The sequence below is a fragment of the Rhincodon typus genome, chromosome 32 (assembly GCF_021869965.1).
Source record: "Rhincodon typus isolate 14 chromosome 32, sRhiTyp1.1, whole genome shotgun sequence".
NCBI classification, from domain to species: Eukaryota; Metazoa; Chordata; class Chondrichthyes; order Orectolobiformes; family Rhincodontidae; genus Rhincodon; species Rhincodon typus.
Window position 1 is genome coordinate 23,211,690 of NC_063363.1, and position 16,943 is coordinate 23,228,632.

The following is a 16,943-nucleotide window of genomic DNA, read 5'->3' on the forward strand; positions in this document are numbered from 1 at the left end:
GCCTTTGTTGTGGCTGATGCTTCTTGCGAACTGTAACCTTCTCTTGGTCTCTTTGCTGTCGATCAGATACAGTCTCTGAACAGCAGGCAGCCTGTTAGCTGAGATCTGAAATTAACAGAGGTGCCATCCTGATGTGATTCAGAAAAATTCCAAAAAGTAGAAAGAAAACTCCCAGCAGGAATACTATGAATGAACACTCCCTGGCTAATTGGTAAGAAAACATTTGTGAATACTGAATGTTTACCACAGGATGTCTATGAGTTATAATCAGCAAACCCCACCCTCAATTCCTGTTGCATTCTCACTTGCTTTCAATGATGAATTTCAGGAAACAAAAATACTCATGTATCATTAAGTTTCACAGTGAGTTGAAATTGTAGAACTATTGAGTTAAGTATTAAATGTTAATAAGTAACCCAAAACTCCCACATATGTAATGTGTAAGCAACCTAATGTGTTTGAGTTAAATGTGGACGATGACAGTTTGGACCTGGCTTATGCATGCATTGTTTCTGGTTTATTGCTTCACCTGCGCCCAAAACCACCTGCTCTTCCAGGTTTTAACAAAAAAGTCCTGTGTATTCATGCTGTCCTTTTTTTTTTTAATTTCATTCTGTCAACATGATTTTCTTGGAAATATAGGTGTGTGAGATCAGGGCTCAAGTGATATTTAGCAGATGAGACACTTTAATCCCACTGGGCATCCTACCTGTGGATACGGAGGCTATGGGGGTGTCAGTGTGGCTAAGCAACTTTATAGTGTTCAAGCATTGTCTGACCTAAAATGTAACCTCTTCTTTACAATGCTAAAGCCTTTAGTTCTCTCAGGGCAGTGACTTGAAATGAATTCAGGGATTTATATATACCCCAATTAAGAAGTTGCTGGAAAAGTTTAGCAGGTCTGGCAGCATCTGTGAAGAAAAAAATCAGAGTTAATGTTTCAGGTCTGGTGACTGAGGAAGTATGTTGGGGTGTACATCGTCACGTTACCATACATCAAGAACTTATCTGAACTGACCACAAAACTCCTACAGCCACTGGGCATCAGAGTAGCACACAAACCTACATCAACCCTACGTCAACTGCTAATAAGAACCAAAGACCCCTTACCCGCTATGGACAGAGCCAACGTAATATAAAAGGTTCCATGCAAGGACTGCGACAAACATTACATTGGACTGACAGGAAGAAAACTGGCTATGGGAACACATGAACACCAACTAGCAACAAAAAGACATGACCAATACTCATTCGTCGCCATTCACAGGGATAAGGAGAACTACCAGTTCAATTGGGACAACGTTAGGATCCTAGGACAAGCCAAACAGAGACAAGCATGGGAATTTCTAGAGGCCTGATTCTCCACCAAGAAGGCAATCAATAAACACATAGAATTAGACCTTATATACACACCACTGCAAAGAAAAACTGGAAGTGAGGTAATCTAGTCCAACGGCCCCCACTGTTTAAAAACCAGGCAGGAAAACACAACAGCACTTCATCGGAGGCTACACTGATGATGTTACCCAGCAGGGTAATAAAACGTCTGCAAACTAACGAACCAGCTCAGCGAGAGATCCAACCACAGCATCCACAACCCAAGCTACAAGTCTACTCAAGAACATTCTGTGGTCAATCCTTTACATATCACTCACTAAGTTCATTGGTGGTCTTAAGCACGGACATACTGGCTAACGTCCTCAAAACACAAATGCAAAGATGTTTCCAAACTTCCCATGAGTCTGCAGTAGTACTGGCAGTGTGCAGGCACAGCAGGGAATAAGGAAAGCAAATGGAATTTTGGCATTTATTGCTTAAGCAATAGAGTGTGAAAGGAGCAAACTGTTGGTACAACTGCACAAGGCATTAGTGAGACTGCACTTGAAGTAATGTTACAATTTTAGTCCCCTTAATTGAGGAGGGATGCAGTTGATGTGGGGATGGACGCAGTTCAAAGGAGGTATACTAGATTGACTCCAGAGATGAGAAGAGAGATTAAGCAGTTTAGACATATTGTCTCCAGAATTTAGAAGAATGAGAGGCGATCTAATTGACATATATAAGATGCTAAAGGGGTATGACAGAGTAGATGTAGCAAGGGTGTTTCCTTATGGAGAACTTTAGAATGAAGTCACAGTTTTAGGATAAGGGGTGGCTGATGTATCACAGAGATGAGAAAAGATTACTTCTCTCAAAGGGTCATGAATCTGTGGAATTCCTAGTTTGTGGTTGATGTAGGGACATTCGGTCAACATAAAGAGGAGATTGACAGATATTTGATTATTAATGGGTTGAAGGGTTATGGAAAGCGGGCAGGAAAGTAAAGGTCAAGATGAAATCAGCTGCGATCATATTAAATGAAGGAAAGGTTCAAGGTACTGAATTGCCTGTTCCTGCTCCCAAGTTCTTAAATTCTTGAGTTTCAATTAAAGAGCTGAGAATCTTTAAAATAGTCTTTGCACCTGGCTAGAGTTGTCCTCCAGGTAAGCTCCAAAAGGACAATAATTACTGACTGCAGCTGATTCATTTCTTCCTTTAATTTGTTGGGGAATTAGATTCTTGACTTTATGTAACACCCTAATATCTCTTCTCTTTTAACATAAAAGTAGTAATGTAAGTATATATTAACACTGAAATAGGAGTAGGCCATTCAGCCTTTTGAAACTCTATGTTATCATATTCAGTCATAGCTGAACCTCAGCTTTACTCCACGTTTTTGCCTTTTCTCCTCATAATTTGATATCTTTTTCTAACCAAATTCTAAAAATAGGGATCAACAATACCTCAATCTATCATCAGTGTTAACATTTAAACAAACTTTTGCAACATCACAATTTATGATTAACATCTGTGGCAATTTACCACTCCAAATATTATATTTAAAATGTTGTAACATACAACTTAAACCTTTAGAAGGGTTATAAGGCTCAGCTTAAAGAAAATATGGAATTAGATCACTCAGCTAATGCAGAATCAGTAAGGTAACAATATATATACTTTGGTCTTGAGATTTCAAAAGATCTGCTGCTCTAATTGTGAATAAACTTCAGAGATCAATGTAAGTATTTGAGAAAATCTACATGTATTCCTTTTTCTTTGGAATTGCACCAGTGTCCAATCAGAGATAAAGCCGGAAACTTGGACAACCCTTGGAATTGTATGGAAATTGTGGGTCTTTATTTGCCTAAAACTCAAATGTAATTACTTAATAAAGTTCATATCTTATGAAATAATTGTTGGTTTCATAAAAAAAGACACTATTTTGAAATCACACTCTGTGACATTGGTCTTTTTTTAGCATTCTAATTCTGTAAAAGCAATTATTTGAAACTCCCTGATTACTTTATGTATGCATATATGTATGTTTCTATTTTATCTATTTAATTAAATTGTTCATTTCTCACTGTTAAAGTTTACGTGATTGTAGTTTCCATTGCATTTGAGATGGTTAGATATAAACTCAAGTGTCTATTGTTAACGTTTTATCACTTTTAGTCTCTCACTCTTGCAGTGGTCAGTTTCTTAGATATTTTAAAATATCGTGTAGGGCAATGTGGTTGAGTTTTAACGGCCACTAAAATGCCAGTGCACGCACTCAGCTGAGTCAAGCTGCTGCATAAAAATGGCACTGTGAGTGTATTTACACTCCATGGATTGCAGAGGTTCAAAAAGGCAACAATTTGTTCGAGATAGACAGTAATGCTGACCTTTTACATTATGTTCAAATTTTTTTTAAAAAGTCAGTGTCTTAAATGCTAGTTTCTCAGGCTTACAGGTTTCATTCTTAGGTGTTTGATTGGTCAGTAGATTGACTTAAAGACAGACTATCTGGGACAAATTGCACATGGACCTTGTTTCTATTTGGAAACTCCAGGGGTATTCCCTGCATTCTGGATAACCTCATGTGCAGGAATTGCTGCCAGTTGTTTGAGCTCAAGCCACAATCAACATGTGATAAGTGACTGGAGTCACTGCAATGCAGTTGAGAATCAAAGACTGAGTACTTGACTGATGTGGTGACCTCCGAAGACAATGTGCGGTAACAAAATGAGGGGATGGGAAAGGCACAGGCAGTGTAGAAATTCACCATGGCAATAGACTTACAAACTAGATTATTGTTTTGGATAAGTGCAGACAGTCAGGACTCCTTGAAGAAATGCAGCAATAATCAAAACCGACCAGATAGAAAATTGCTAGAACACCAGAAAGATCAGAAAGATTTGAAATGCAACAGTCATGTATGAGTCAATAATTAGGAGCATAGCAACTGCAAGTGTGGGTCCCAGATATTGCCTGTCTACCGTCAGGCAAATGGTAAATGCTGTAATTTCCTTCATTATGGGGTCACTACTTTCCTTACAGCAAAAAGCTAAACATGTTCGGCATGCACTGGTTAGACCGAAGGGTATGTTTCTGTGCTCTATGACTCTATGACTGTATGTCAATTATAACCATAGATAAACAGATAATAAATATTATCCATTATTTGTCGGTCAGTCTGATTAGGTCTAAGATTACTGATAATTGATATATTTTGTTCCATTAGGTAATCCAGTGGTTGGGGATGTGTCTCAGCCAAGTCTGGTCAACATCCTGAGAGGAAAGCCAGCCACATTAAACTGCACATTTAATTATATTGCAAATGACAGTAATTGGATCTACGTATTCTGGTACAAGACCTCACAGGGGATTACTGAGAGAATAACCAGAGAATATTCAGGGAATAATCTGACCTGCATCCCTGACATTGCTCCACGCACTTTTAGCCACTGTGCTGCAACTCTGATGATCAAAAATGTTTCTTTTAGAATGTCTGATTCGAATTATACATGTGTGGTGAAGGTACCAACTATCTACCCACCAATTGAGGAAAAAGGACCAGGAACACAATTGCATGTTGATGGTAAAGTGCATATTCTATTATAAATGTTTGCATATATGGCATAACTACTTTTTCAAAAAGCATCAGAAATTTAAAATTAATGGAATATCATGTCCTTTGATTTCATTAATGAATTGCTGAAACAATGAACAGGATTTTGCATTTTAGTATCCCAGTGTTGAGGTCAAATTGAGGTTCCAACCCTTCACTCTATCAGTGCGGTCACATCGTCATGATTTTTGGCCAGACATTGTGCATCCTGCCAAATTAAAGCTGGTGGGATAGGCCCGCAAAGCTGGAAAGTCAACAAGACTTTCTCCAACAGTCCACTGTTGCAGGTGAAGGAGAGAGATGGTGCCTCCATCTTTAGATATTTTCTGCGCACTTTTGAAACATGAGAAGTAAAATATAGTTCTGACTGTCAGGCCACCACTGTGGAAGGGGGAGCCACAATACAGGGTGGCCTGCAGCCATGGCTGTGATTGAGTAGGCAGGGAGAGCCTGTAGTCTATTACACCAGCCACCATGTCTGCCACCTGGAAATCACCTTCAGAAAGTTGGCTTGCTCTGGAAATTCCAGTTAGCCATTGAAAATTGGCCGCAAATGACTTTCCATTCACTTGAATTGGCTATGAGTCACTTGTGGCCTGATGGTAGGATGATATTGGTAAACTGGCATGCATTGGTGTGGAAACATGTAGTCACTCACTGCCTCCAGACTTCTCACCCAATTTGACAGAAAACTGAGTCTCATGTAATTACTTGCAAGATAATTAGTTAAAGAAGTAAGATTGAATTGATTAATTGAGAATTCTCACTGGGAGACTGGAAAATTTGCTTTTGGATATTGTGTAATCACTTAGCTGCAATAGCTCAAATTAGGCTTCTTATTTTCAAATATGTATCATGCTGGCATACTATAATTCAATATTTTCCATTCTAATTCATGCTTTTTTTGTCTCACTCATGTATAATATTTCAACTTAACTTAACATCTTGCAAAAAAATCCATTTCTTAGATCACTCATTCCTTGTATGTGCAGTCTCTTACATAAGGTATTTTCCACAAGTCCCACACAATTTCTGGAACCTATTGGCATCTTTAAACAACAATGTAATCATAAACCATCATAACAATATAAAAAGGATATATACTGCAGATTTATTATGATAACAGTGATCCATGACATAGGAAGAGGTGAGTTCCACTTTGAAATGCAATTGAACAGTTTGGGCTTAAAGATGTAACATTCTGAAGTTCCCATTGAAAACAACATTAGGCTTCATGCAGACGAATATATTTTAGACAAAATCTTAAGGATGAAAGACAATTTGTCAAAATATAGAAAACAACTTTTATATGACTGGTACTCAATGGATTAGGCAATCTTCCAAGACTGAAATAAAATTATAAGCTTTGTGTAACCTCTACATGATTCATTTATTGAAATGAAGTTGCCAAGTGTGTAGAACCTGCTTGACATTAGCTTGTTATGGTCTTCTTTAGAATTTGCATTCAGCTTGATTTAGTTCACATTTTGTGTTACAGTTCCTCCATCTCCTCCAGCAATTTCTGTTACCCAGGAAATTTTAGTAGCAGAAAAGGCATCTTCATTGTACTGCCTTGCAGGGGGTTTTTATCCTCAGAATGTCTCCATTAAGTGGCTGCCAGCCATCCTGGACAATTCTCAATCTTCACCAGCGGATGCTGAAATGAGATATATGACTCAAGAGTCCACTTTCAGGAACATTGATGGCACATTTAACACTACTAGTCAATTGACATTTGTTCCCACTTCACAAGACCATGGATTAATCTATACTTGTCACGTCCATCATTCAACAAGTGAAAAGCAAATGATAAAGCAGATAAGGCTAAATGTGAACTGTAAGTATGTGACCTTAATGTATTTTTCTGATGGACTGATGTTTTTAGCCTTTAATTTGTGGCATACTCCTAATGTAAGCCTGAAGGGGCCTAAATGCTGATTGCTTTCCTGAAGCTTTGCAAGATGATTATGCAATATTAGCCTTGAGTGTACATATGATGACGGGCTGAGTTGGAATGTCCAAGATAACACATTGTTCTTTCAACTTTTCTATATGGAGCAAAAATCCATCTCAGATGGTTGGGATGAAGACATTCTGGGTGTAATTGTCTTACATTAATAGGGAATCCCAATGAACCTGGCCCTGTAAATGGAGTTTTGTTTTTAGCTTATCATTTCACAGTGCAGAAAGAGTTCAACTTTGAATCTGGACACTCGTGGCTAGATTTGGGAAATGCCATTTGGTAACTGGAGTTGCAAAGTCCTTGAAGTAAACCAACTGGACAAACACTGGGGAAAGAGTTGCTTTGTAGGAGTAAATTGAAGAGTTCCTTTGAAAACTTGCACAGCTCATGGGCCAAATATGTGCCCCAAAATTCTGTAACATTGTAAAATTTGTTCATCGAAGTGATAAATCTGATCTATGCTTACTCCTTCCTAAAGTTAATGGTTTCAATACCAATGGATCCATGTTTAAACTGAGGAAAATAATGATAAAAGGAGAAACAAGGAGACATTTCTTTCACTAACAAACTTATTAGATGGGTTTTTGAAAATATGTAGATTGAGGGAAATATTGAGACACTGAGATTTATCTCCTTAAAATGGTTTTAGGGCTTTGCCCTATTCACAAAACATCTTGTCAAAGACAGACCAATTTTCTGGGAGAGAATGATGGAACGTAGTTTTACATTGAAAACTTTGCATGCTTTTTATCACAACACCATTCACTGGAGCGATGACGATGATTCTTGTCAAGAAGGAAGGAAGTAGAAATTCAAGACCAAGTTAATCTTTCGTTCTCTCTTGTACATTTTCAATACTGATTTGAATGTGTTCTTGCGAGTGGTTGTCTGCTTGTCTTTTGCTTAAGAATGAATATGAATAAGATTCCACTTAACAAGCAATTCTTGCACAAGTACTTTGCTTTTAAAGAGTTCTTTGTCCTAATATTTTACACTACAGAAAGGACACATTTGAGTGCTTTTAATTCCAGTCAGTTTTACTTATTCTCTGACCAGGTTGAATCTACTTCTATGACTAATTATTTCTCATTTCCATTGTTCTGATTCAGATGGTCCAAAACTTGTCATATATTACAGGACTTCTGGCACAGATATGTTCCATCGACTGAACCAAGACCACATCCACATTAAGCATCAAACATTTCTTGAACTAAACTGTACAGCGGACAGTAACCCAGCAGCCACAGTAATTTGGAAAAAGAAATCTGAAGAAAAAAGCTTGCAATTGACAGCTGGAGTAAACATTTCAATACTGAAGATTGCAAATATTGAATATTCAGACAGGGGAACGTATCTTTGTGGAGCACAGAATGATTATGACTTTAAAGAACTGCCTGTAAATATATACCTAAAATCTGATTTGAGAAGTAAGTCTCTGTATGAATTCTTGATTCAGAACAAACTGAGATATAAGTAATTAATTATAAACAGAAATCATTAATTCATTTTTTCCAAAGCCTATTCATTTGCCAGACCGAGATAACATGATCCTGTAGAATATGGCCCTATAGATAGAATAGGCCAGTGGTCAATAAGGCCATAAGCAATACAAGAAAGACAGTAGGTAAATGCATAAATTCTTCAATGTTCAACCTTTAATTCTTCAACATATCTACGGATTTGCCTTCCATTTTTAAAGGTACTGGAAATCTCATTTTTATTCACTTGAATCATCTGACTCTAACCAGTCTGAGGAATATCAATATATGTGTGACCATGCTCCCATCAAAGAGTCTGTATGCTGTTGAAAAGCTAACCACAAAGAGGAACACCACTTAAGGTCCTAATTTGCAAGTCTATCTGTGGAAGCTGGAGGCCCAAGCCAGTTGGAAAACCAGGCAAATGACATTCAACTTCATGAGAGAATAGGGTAGTGGAGGAGAGGAGCAGAGAGAGAATGGGGCAAAGAAGGTTTAGAAGGGGGAGAGGAAGGGGAGGGTATTGAGGAGGATGAAAGGTTGAGGAGAGAAGAGGAGGAAGTGGTGGGGTGCAGAGAGGAGGAGGAGAGGAGAAGGCAGAGGAAACAGGGAGAGGAGGGGGAGGGAGAGGAGTCCAAGCAGCAAAGGAGGTTGGAGATTATGGAGGGAGGAATTGGGGAGGGAACAGGAAGGGGATGGAGAAGGTCGAGGGAGGAAGTTAGAGAGGATGAGATGAGGGGGTATGGAGGTAAGGGTAGGGGAAGGAGAAGGGAAAAGGAGGGCTGAGGGTTGGGATAGAGAGGAGATGAAGGGTGCTGAAGAAGGGCTGACCCCCTTTGAGGGTTTCTTGTGCCCATCTGAGGCACATCTCAAAAACCCTTAAACCTTACACACCCTTTTCACCAAGACCTGCAAACTTGATGAAACTTCACACTTACTGGACATACTGGTCCCATTGTCATCTACTCCCTATCGGAACTGCCTGCAATCCCTGCAGTGGCCATTGCTGAGCCTGGCGCTGCAGGTTGGCTCAGCTGCTGCCATTATCCAATCAGCTGACATCTCTAGAAGTGGAATGTCCTCCCGAATTGGAGCAACATTCTAATCTGAAGTGAATCCATGTTACTCCCTGTTTTAAACAGCACAGGGCAGCAAGCATTTTTGTTGGTGGACTTACTCACAACTGTCTCATCAGGGTAGGGGTGTGAGACCTGTTAAACTCATCATTTCCTCTGTATTGTTAGAATCAGGCCCAGCCAAGCCAAGCAACGACCAAGCCATAAAGCTGGCTTTTAATGTACCTGACCAGCTTCGAATGGAGTGGTCTTCTAAAGCAACCCATTTTCACCCCAAGTCCCCATGCCCTCTCCAGATCCCTGTCTCTCTTCTGCACGTGCCTTCCAAGTGCCCCAAAAAATCCATCCCTTTACATTTTATGGTGTCACCGCTCTGTAAGCTGCTTGTGTCAATCCCTGATATATCAGTATGAGTAATCCCAGCCAATCGCAGTGCATCTTCCTTCATCATTCTCAAGAGTGTCCTCAAAAACAGAACTTAAATACAAGTTAACATACAAATGTTAAAATACTGGCAAAATAAGGGCAACAGCATATCTCAATGCCCAGACTGCGCACTGGAAACATTTGAAAACCACTTTTTGCTCAAAGTAAACAGATGTGTTTGAAACTTTTCTATTTATTTGAGGTTAAAATAGTATTATATTGCTACTGAGGTTTTTGAGGCTGCCTGAAGCCTTGTAATAAAAATTGAACTGAGGTATCATATAAACAACTAAGGTAACAAATTTATTTATCATTGTGAGCCATGGAATTTAAAACAAAAATGTTTATTTGTTTGAAACTCCAGCTTGTATATTGTCCATTTTATTCCAGTAAACACGGAAAATAATTTAGCTCATATTTATCACCAGTCGTTTATGCTGTTTATATGAAACTCAAACTGTTTTTCTTTTCCTTCATAGGTAGTTTTCCAGTTCGATCTGTAACATTTCTAGTCTTTCTCGTCGCTGTCATTTCATTACTGATCGGGGGCAGTAAATGGAAAGGTAAATTTACCAAAAGTTGACGTCCAGCACAAATATGAGCTGACAATTGTAAAAGATACAGGCTCACTTATGAAACAAAATAAACTGTGGGTGCTGAAAATCTGGATCAATAACGGAAACTGCTGGAGAAACTCAGCAGGTCTGGCAGCATCTGTAGAGAGAAATCAGAGTTAACCTTTTGGGTCCAGTGACCCTGAGTTCTGAAGAAGGGTCTCTGGACACGAAACAGTAATTCTGTTTTCTCTCCACGGACACTGCTAGACCTGCTGAGTTTTTCCAACAGTTTGTGTTTTGGTGTGGACCCATTCACCAGTTGATACGATGCAATTTGTTTTTACTGGGAGGCTTCCACTATGTCAAAGGTGCTCAGTGGCTGAGAGCCTGAATATCCAGCACACTGAGGGTCACCTCCTGGGCCTTTGCTGTAGGAACCCTATGCTTTTCTGTCCCCATGACCCTCAATCTGTGGATCTTGTCCCCAATTGTTTACATGTGGCCTGAGTCACTCTGTGATCCTGCGACCCTGGGGATTAGTTTTTTTTTTCTTGGAAGAGTCATGGCCTCCTGTGCCATGAACAAAAGAACTGCAAGCCTCAGTGTTCAGTTAGGAAGATTTCTACCCTCGGTCTTGAATCCAAGGGATGGCCTGCAGGTGGCCTACCTGCACTGCTTGATTGGCATATGGTTCAGTGGGTCTTCTCAAAAACAGAGGCCCATACAGGTCTCTTGCTGGCTCTCTGGCTGACAGGCAGGAACCATAATGCCTCAACAAGATTCCATCTGCTGCTTAAATACAAGCAAAGGAGCACCAAGAACAGGTTACCAGGACAGCTAATGGAATGTCGGCTCTCATTTCAAGAGAATTGGAGGACAAGAGTAGGGAAGTCTTGCTGCAACTGTACAAGGTGGTGGGACCACATCTCGAGTTCTGTGAGCAGTACTACACTGCTTATTTAAGGTCCGCTTATTTAAAGAAACATATTATTCCATTGGAGGCAGTTCAGCAAAGGTTCATGAGGATGATGCCTGGTATTGAGGGATTGTTTTATGAGCAAAGGTTAAACAGGTTGGGTCTCTATTCATTAGAGTTTAGAAAAATGAGAGGTGATCTGATTGAAACATATAGGATTCTTAACCGCTTTAATAGGGCAAATGATGAGAGGATGTTTCCCTCAGCGGAAGAGGCTAGGACCAAAGGGCAAAAAGAGGTGTCAATTTAACACTGAAATGGGGAGGAATTTATTTTCTCAGAGGTTTGTGAGTCTTTGGAACTCCTTGCCCTGGAGAGCTGTGGAGGTAGGGTCCATGTGTATATTTAAGGCTGAGATCAATTCTTGAATAGTCAAAGATTCAAAAGTTATGGAGAAAGGATTGGAATATGGACATGAGGAATTGCAGATCAGCCATGATCCCATTGAAGGGCAGAGCAGGCCTGAGGGGGCCGAATGGCCTATTCCTGTACCTATTTCTTATAGTCTTATGGAAGCAGGCAAATGCATCATGAGGTAGATAAGAAGAAATGGAAGAAAGAAAGGTTTCAGTGCAATAATAATCAAATAAAGCTTGAAGAAATCATCTTCCAACAACAAAGCATATGTAGAGATTTGCAGGATGAAAATATGTTCTCAATGTAGAATATTCCTAATAATGTCAAATTCTTCTCATTTCACAGATCGATACTGTCCTTGCAACTCTAGGTAAGTCACAACTTTAGTTCTTTAGTATAAGCTTCTTGAGTATAACTTTTGAATCAACAACTGTTCAAGATAATTTGCAGCCGGCAACATGCACATTTAAAAACACAGGAAACAAACCTTAATCATTGCAGTGTACAGGAAGTTCTAAACCTCAGACACTGACTTTGTTTGTACTATAGCAGTTATCAGAGTTCAAGTGAACTGAAGTTTCCAAGAGTAAATGACAGGGCACCACCCAAGAGGATATTGCAACACCAGCTCTCCTATCTCAGCCACGATCAACATTGCCCAGCCCCCACAGCTTCCAATCTCAGGACCAATGTCTCCAATTTCCCCCAGAACGTCTGACCACACCCCCATCATGAGCCTGCCAGGATCACCATCCCATACCAGGCCAGAATCAGCCCCAGCTCAGAATTAACACCAGCCCTTTCTAGGATAAAGGCCTGATTTCCCATAAGAGTTATCAAATGTACCTCCCTCATGAACCTTGTACAAGTGAAAGCCAGGTCAGTAAGTTGGGAGAAGCCAGCTGGCGATGACACACACACTGTGATGTTAAAACTTCAGAGCACACGGGGGAGCCCTGACGTCTGGGTTTTCCATGTTTTACTTAAAGTGTGGGGGAGACCGGGTAGGTTGAAGCTTTCAAAAGGCAATTTGCTGATTACCTGAAAAAGAAACATTTACCAGCTTTGGGGATTGTCAGGGGAGTACCGTGAGGTGAATTGCTTGTTCAAAGGGACAACAGCAACACTATAGGCCCAATGGTTAACTTTTGTGCTGTGAGCACTTTACACTCAGATCACCCCATTCCAGATTGATCAGCTACATTAAAATCCAGCCCTATGGCTTAATCCACACCTGACCTGGATGCCTGATTCTAACAACAGAAAGGAAATGTCAAGTTTGAGACGTGTATCGGAGACGTGCATCATCAGTGTCCCTATGGAAGTTAACTACAGATCTTCAGATAATATGCAGGGCAGGAGGTGGTAGAAGACTGATTCCTGATTGACTCTGGAAGAGATAAGGTGGGCTAGGAGAGAAGCTTTTGCCAGAGACACTCTGTTTTCGGTTGGATGGGTGAGATTGGAACCTAGCAAGGGTGATTCTTCTGAGCTGATAACATGCGAGACACCTGGAGATAAGAATAATGTGATTTATCATAACGGGCTCCAGAGAAATCAAAAGGCATGAAATGCAATACAGTCATAGTCATAAAGGATCTCATTTGAGACTTTGATTGGGGCTGTTTCAATACTATAGGAGTTGGGGTTGAGGGTGGGGTGTGGCTGGTAGTGTCAATGTTATTGAAGCAGATTCAATCAGGAAGCTATAGGAAAGATAATCTGGGAGATGAGGGTACACTGAACAAAAAGATGGCAGGAGAAATTGAAGCTAGTGATTTGTAGTTTCTCAGAGACACCAGTGTATTTTCAGCAGAGCAAAAAGCAATGTAAAAGCTAAAAGGAATGTGCTTGACAAGGGGGATCTATTTATAATGTCAGTAAGGTTGAAACCAAAAAAAAATGGACAGTTGGCGATTTAGTGGAATTGGTGTCGAGGGAGAACATGTGGGCTTCATAGATGAGCTCAAAGAAGGTGAGAAACGAAAGAGAAACTAGATTTTTTCTTTTTTTTTCATTCATGGGATGAGGGCATTGCTGACCAGGCAGCATTTATTGCCCATCCCTAGTTGCCCAGAGTCAACCCCATTGCTATAGGTCTGGAGTCACATGTAGGCCAGACCAGGTAATAATGGCAGTTTCATTCTCTAAAGGACACTAGTGAACAAAATGGGTTTTTCCCTGTCAATGGGTTCATGGTCATCATTAGATTCTTAATTCCAGATTTGTTTTTTGTAATTCAAATTCCGCCAATTGCTGTGGTGGGATTCAAACCCAGGTCCCCAGAATGTTATCTGGGTCTCTGGATTAACAGTCCAGTGATAATACCACCACACCATACCTTCTTGGTGTAGATAAAGGTGAAGGTTGGGGGCAGGCTGGGATAGGTTAACTGGCAAAAAAAGGGGAGAAGTCATTGGAGCAGCAGAATGAATGGTCTCAATCTTAGTGACAAAGTCCATGATTTCCTTATATTTGTTTGAAGTTTTGGTGGCTGGGGACAGAATACTTACGGTTAGAAAATGGCTAAAGGTGGAGAACAGAAGTGTGAATTACATTTCACGACAGTAGAGAGAAATGGATTTACCCAAACATGAGCACAGGACAGTAGAACTTAGAAATCTCAGCCAACATATATAAAATTGAATTTCTGGCTCATTACAGGAGCTTCACAATTAAAAAAAAAACAACCAAAAGTGAAAGGAAAGAAGACTGGTCATCATTTCATGAGTCATAAGACAAACTCAGGACATTACCTTCCATCACAAATAACATTCATTTTGTTTCCCTCAGAGTCCAGGCCAGGCAGCTTCATTCATAATACAGAAGTAGTCAGAAATGGGCATTGTGGTTTTAGAATCAGTAAGACATCCTCTACCAGATTATTGTGAGAATTTAAGTAATTAGATTACAGGGCAATAACTTGCCTGGATTACCCTCAGGCCCTTTTATTCAGAGAACGTTGGCTTTCATAGATCATACAGGTGGAAGCAGGCCATTTGGCCCATCAAATCACTGACCCTCTGGGAGCATTCCACCCAGATTCACCCATGGCTAACCCACCCTTCCTATACATCCCTGTACACCATGGGTAATTTAGCATGGCCAATCCACCTAACCTGTATATCTTTGGACTGTAGGAGGAAACCAGAGGAAACCCATGCACACATAGTGAGAATGTACAAACTCCACACAGACAGCTACCCCCAAGATTGGAGTTGAACCCAGGTCCCTGGCATTGTAAGGAAGAAGTGGTAACCACTGAACCACCATGCCAGCTTTGTTTAATCAAGATGTGGACATCTCAAGAAGATTGTGCATTATCACTTGATGGGAAAGACTTCCCTCACAGTGGGGGAATCCCACCACTTTGTGACGGTCTGCTGAAATAACTGATTATTCCTGAAGTCAACAATAATTGGATTGAGATGAATCAATGACAGAGTAGATTGTGCAAAGCAAAAGAACTGCAAATGCTGAAAATCAGAAACATCTGGAAAAGCAGGTCTACTCAGAACGAGTTCTAAGGAAGGGTCACTGGACCTGAAACGTTAACTCTGATTTCTCTCCATAGGTGCTACCAGTCCTGCTGAGCTTTTCCAGCAAGCTTCTGTTTTTGTTACAGAGTAGATTGTATTCTGTTGAAGCAGCTGATTTGAAAGATTAAATTACCTTACACATTCTATGTTTTATTTTCATGGGGCAACCTTTAGGAGCTTCACCGCAGCAGAATGATAGAATCATCTCTTAGAGTGTTTCCATTTCTTTTTCTCTCATTAGGAATGCAAAACTAAGTGAAAACCGAGGCAAACCATGTGAAGTTGACCCTATGGGAGATGTTGACGTCCATGAGGAAATAACTTCAAAATTATGAACATCTAGGGATTCTCATTTCCAATCTGTCAATTTTTTCTTTCCAAAGTACCATCAAGTCCAACAACTCACTCAGGCAGAACACCTTTAAGACAATCATGTCCTAAAACCTACCCTTTCTAAAAAAAAGTTTATGCCAGGAACACAAATTTTCTAGGCAAATCTAACATGTTGCTGAAGGCCACTCAGCTGCCCCAGCCTTTTGACAAAGCAATGTTTTTCCTCACCATGCCATCAGCTGAAGGTGCCATCCCCATTGATAAGCATGGGCTCATTCTTGTGGTAGTATCCCTACCGCAAAGACAGGAGGCCTGGGTTCAAATCCCAAGTGTTCCAGAGATGAGTAATGCCATCTCTAACAGGTTGCTTAGAGAATATCTAGTCTTATCTGGTCGATTTTACTTGCCTCATTTTTCATGTCAATTTATTAATCATGTTTGAGAGAGGCAATAGAGGTAAGGGACCTAAAACCAGTATGACATTCACCCTGAAAAGTTTCCCCACCGATTATAAGGCCGAACATTAGTTTCTAATAATTGGCGTTTCAAGTCTCCAAGAATGTAAAACAACAAGTTGTCAGCTTTGTCTGAGAACATTAGCAACTGTGTTTTTATTTCACTTTTTTTTACTTGAATCATGGTCAACAATTGTTCATGACTATACTGAATGTCTCAGTTTTGTAAAAATGTACAGAACTAGCATGGTGCAATAATTTCTTTTCCTGCCATGAGGATAAATCTCTGCATTTCATTTGAATCTAAATCCTATGAACGTTTAAGAGTCAGAATGTTTAATCAGTCTGAAGGAATCAATCTTGGTTAATTTAATCCAAATTAGATAAATGAAGTAATTCATTGTCATTACTACATTGATTATGTAAGAAATAAAGACAACATGGGATCACCTAGGGTATATGGAAACTCCAACATTATCAAAGTATATTTGTTGTAACATGTTTGATGAAGAGGAAATGTGGGGGCATGGTGATATATCATGTGATGAAAATCAATACTGATTATACCCAACAAAAAACAAAAACAAAATTCGGATACTGGTCGTCTCAAAACCACAACAGAAATTGCTAGAGAAACTCAGCAGGTCTGGCAGCAGCAGTGGAGAGAAAGCAGTGTCAACATTTAGGGTAGAGTGATCTTACTTCAAAGCTGTTCTGAAGAAATGTTACTGAAACAGCATTGTTTTCACTGCACAGATGCTGCTAGGTCTGCTGACATTTTCCAGCAATTTCTGTTATTGTTATTGATTACATCCAATGTTGGCAACTCCAGATATAACTAAATATAGTA

General features: G+C 39.9%; 1 long non-coding RNA gene across 1 annotated transcript; it reads left to right on the forward strand.

The window, feature by feature from the left end:
• The first annotated feature begins 10,355 nt into the window (after nucleotides 1–10,355).
• On the forward strand, nucleotides 10,356–16,234 carry LOC109915506. The gene is made up of 3 exons (XR_007265339.1): nucleotides 10,356–10,439; nucleotides 12,112–12,136; nucleotides 15,547–16,234. It is a non-coding gene; the product is annotated as an uncharacterized LOC109915506 (long non-coding RNA).
• Nucleotides 16,235–16,943: the final 709 nt, after the last annotated feature.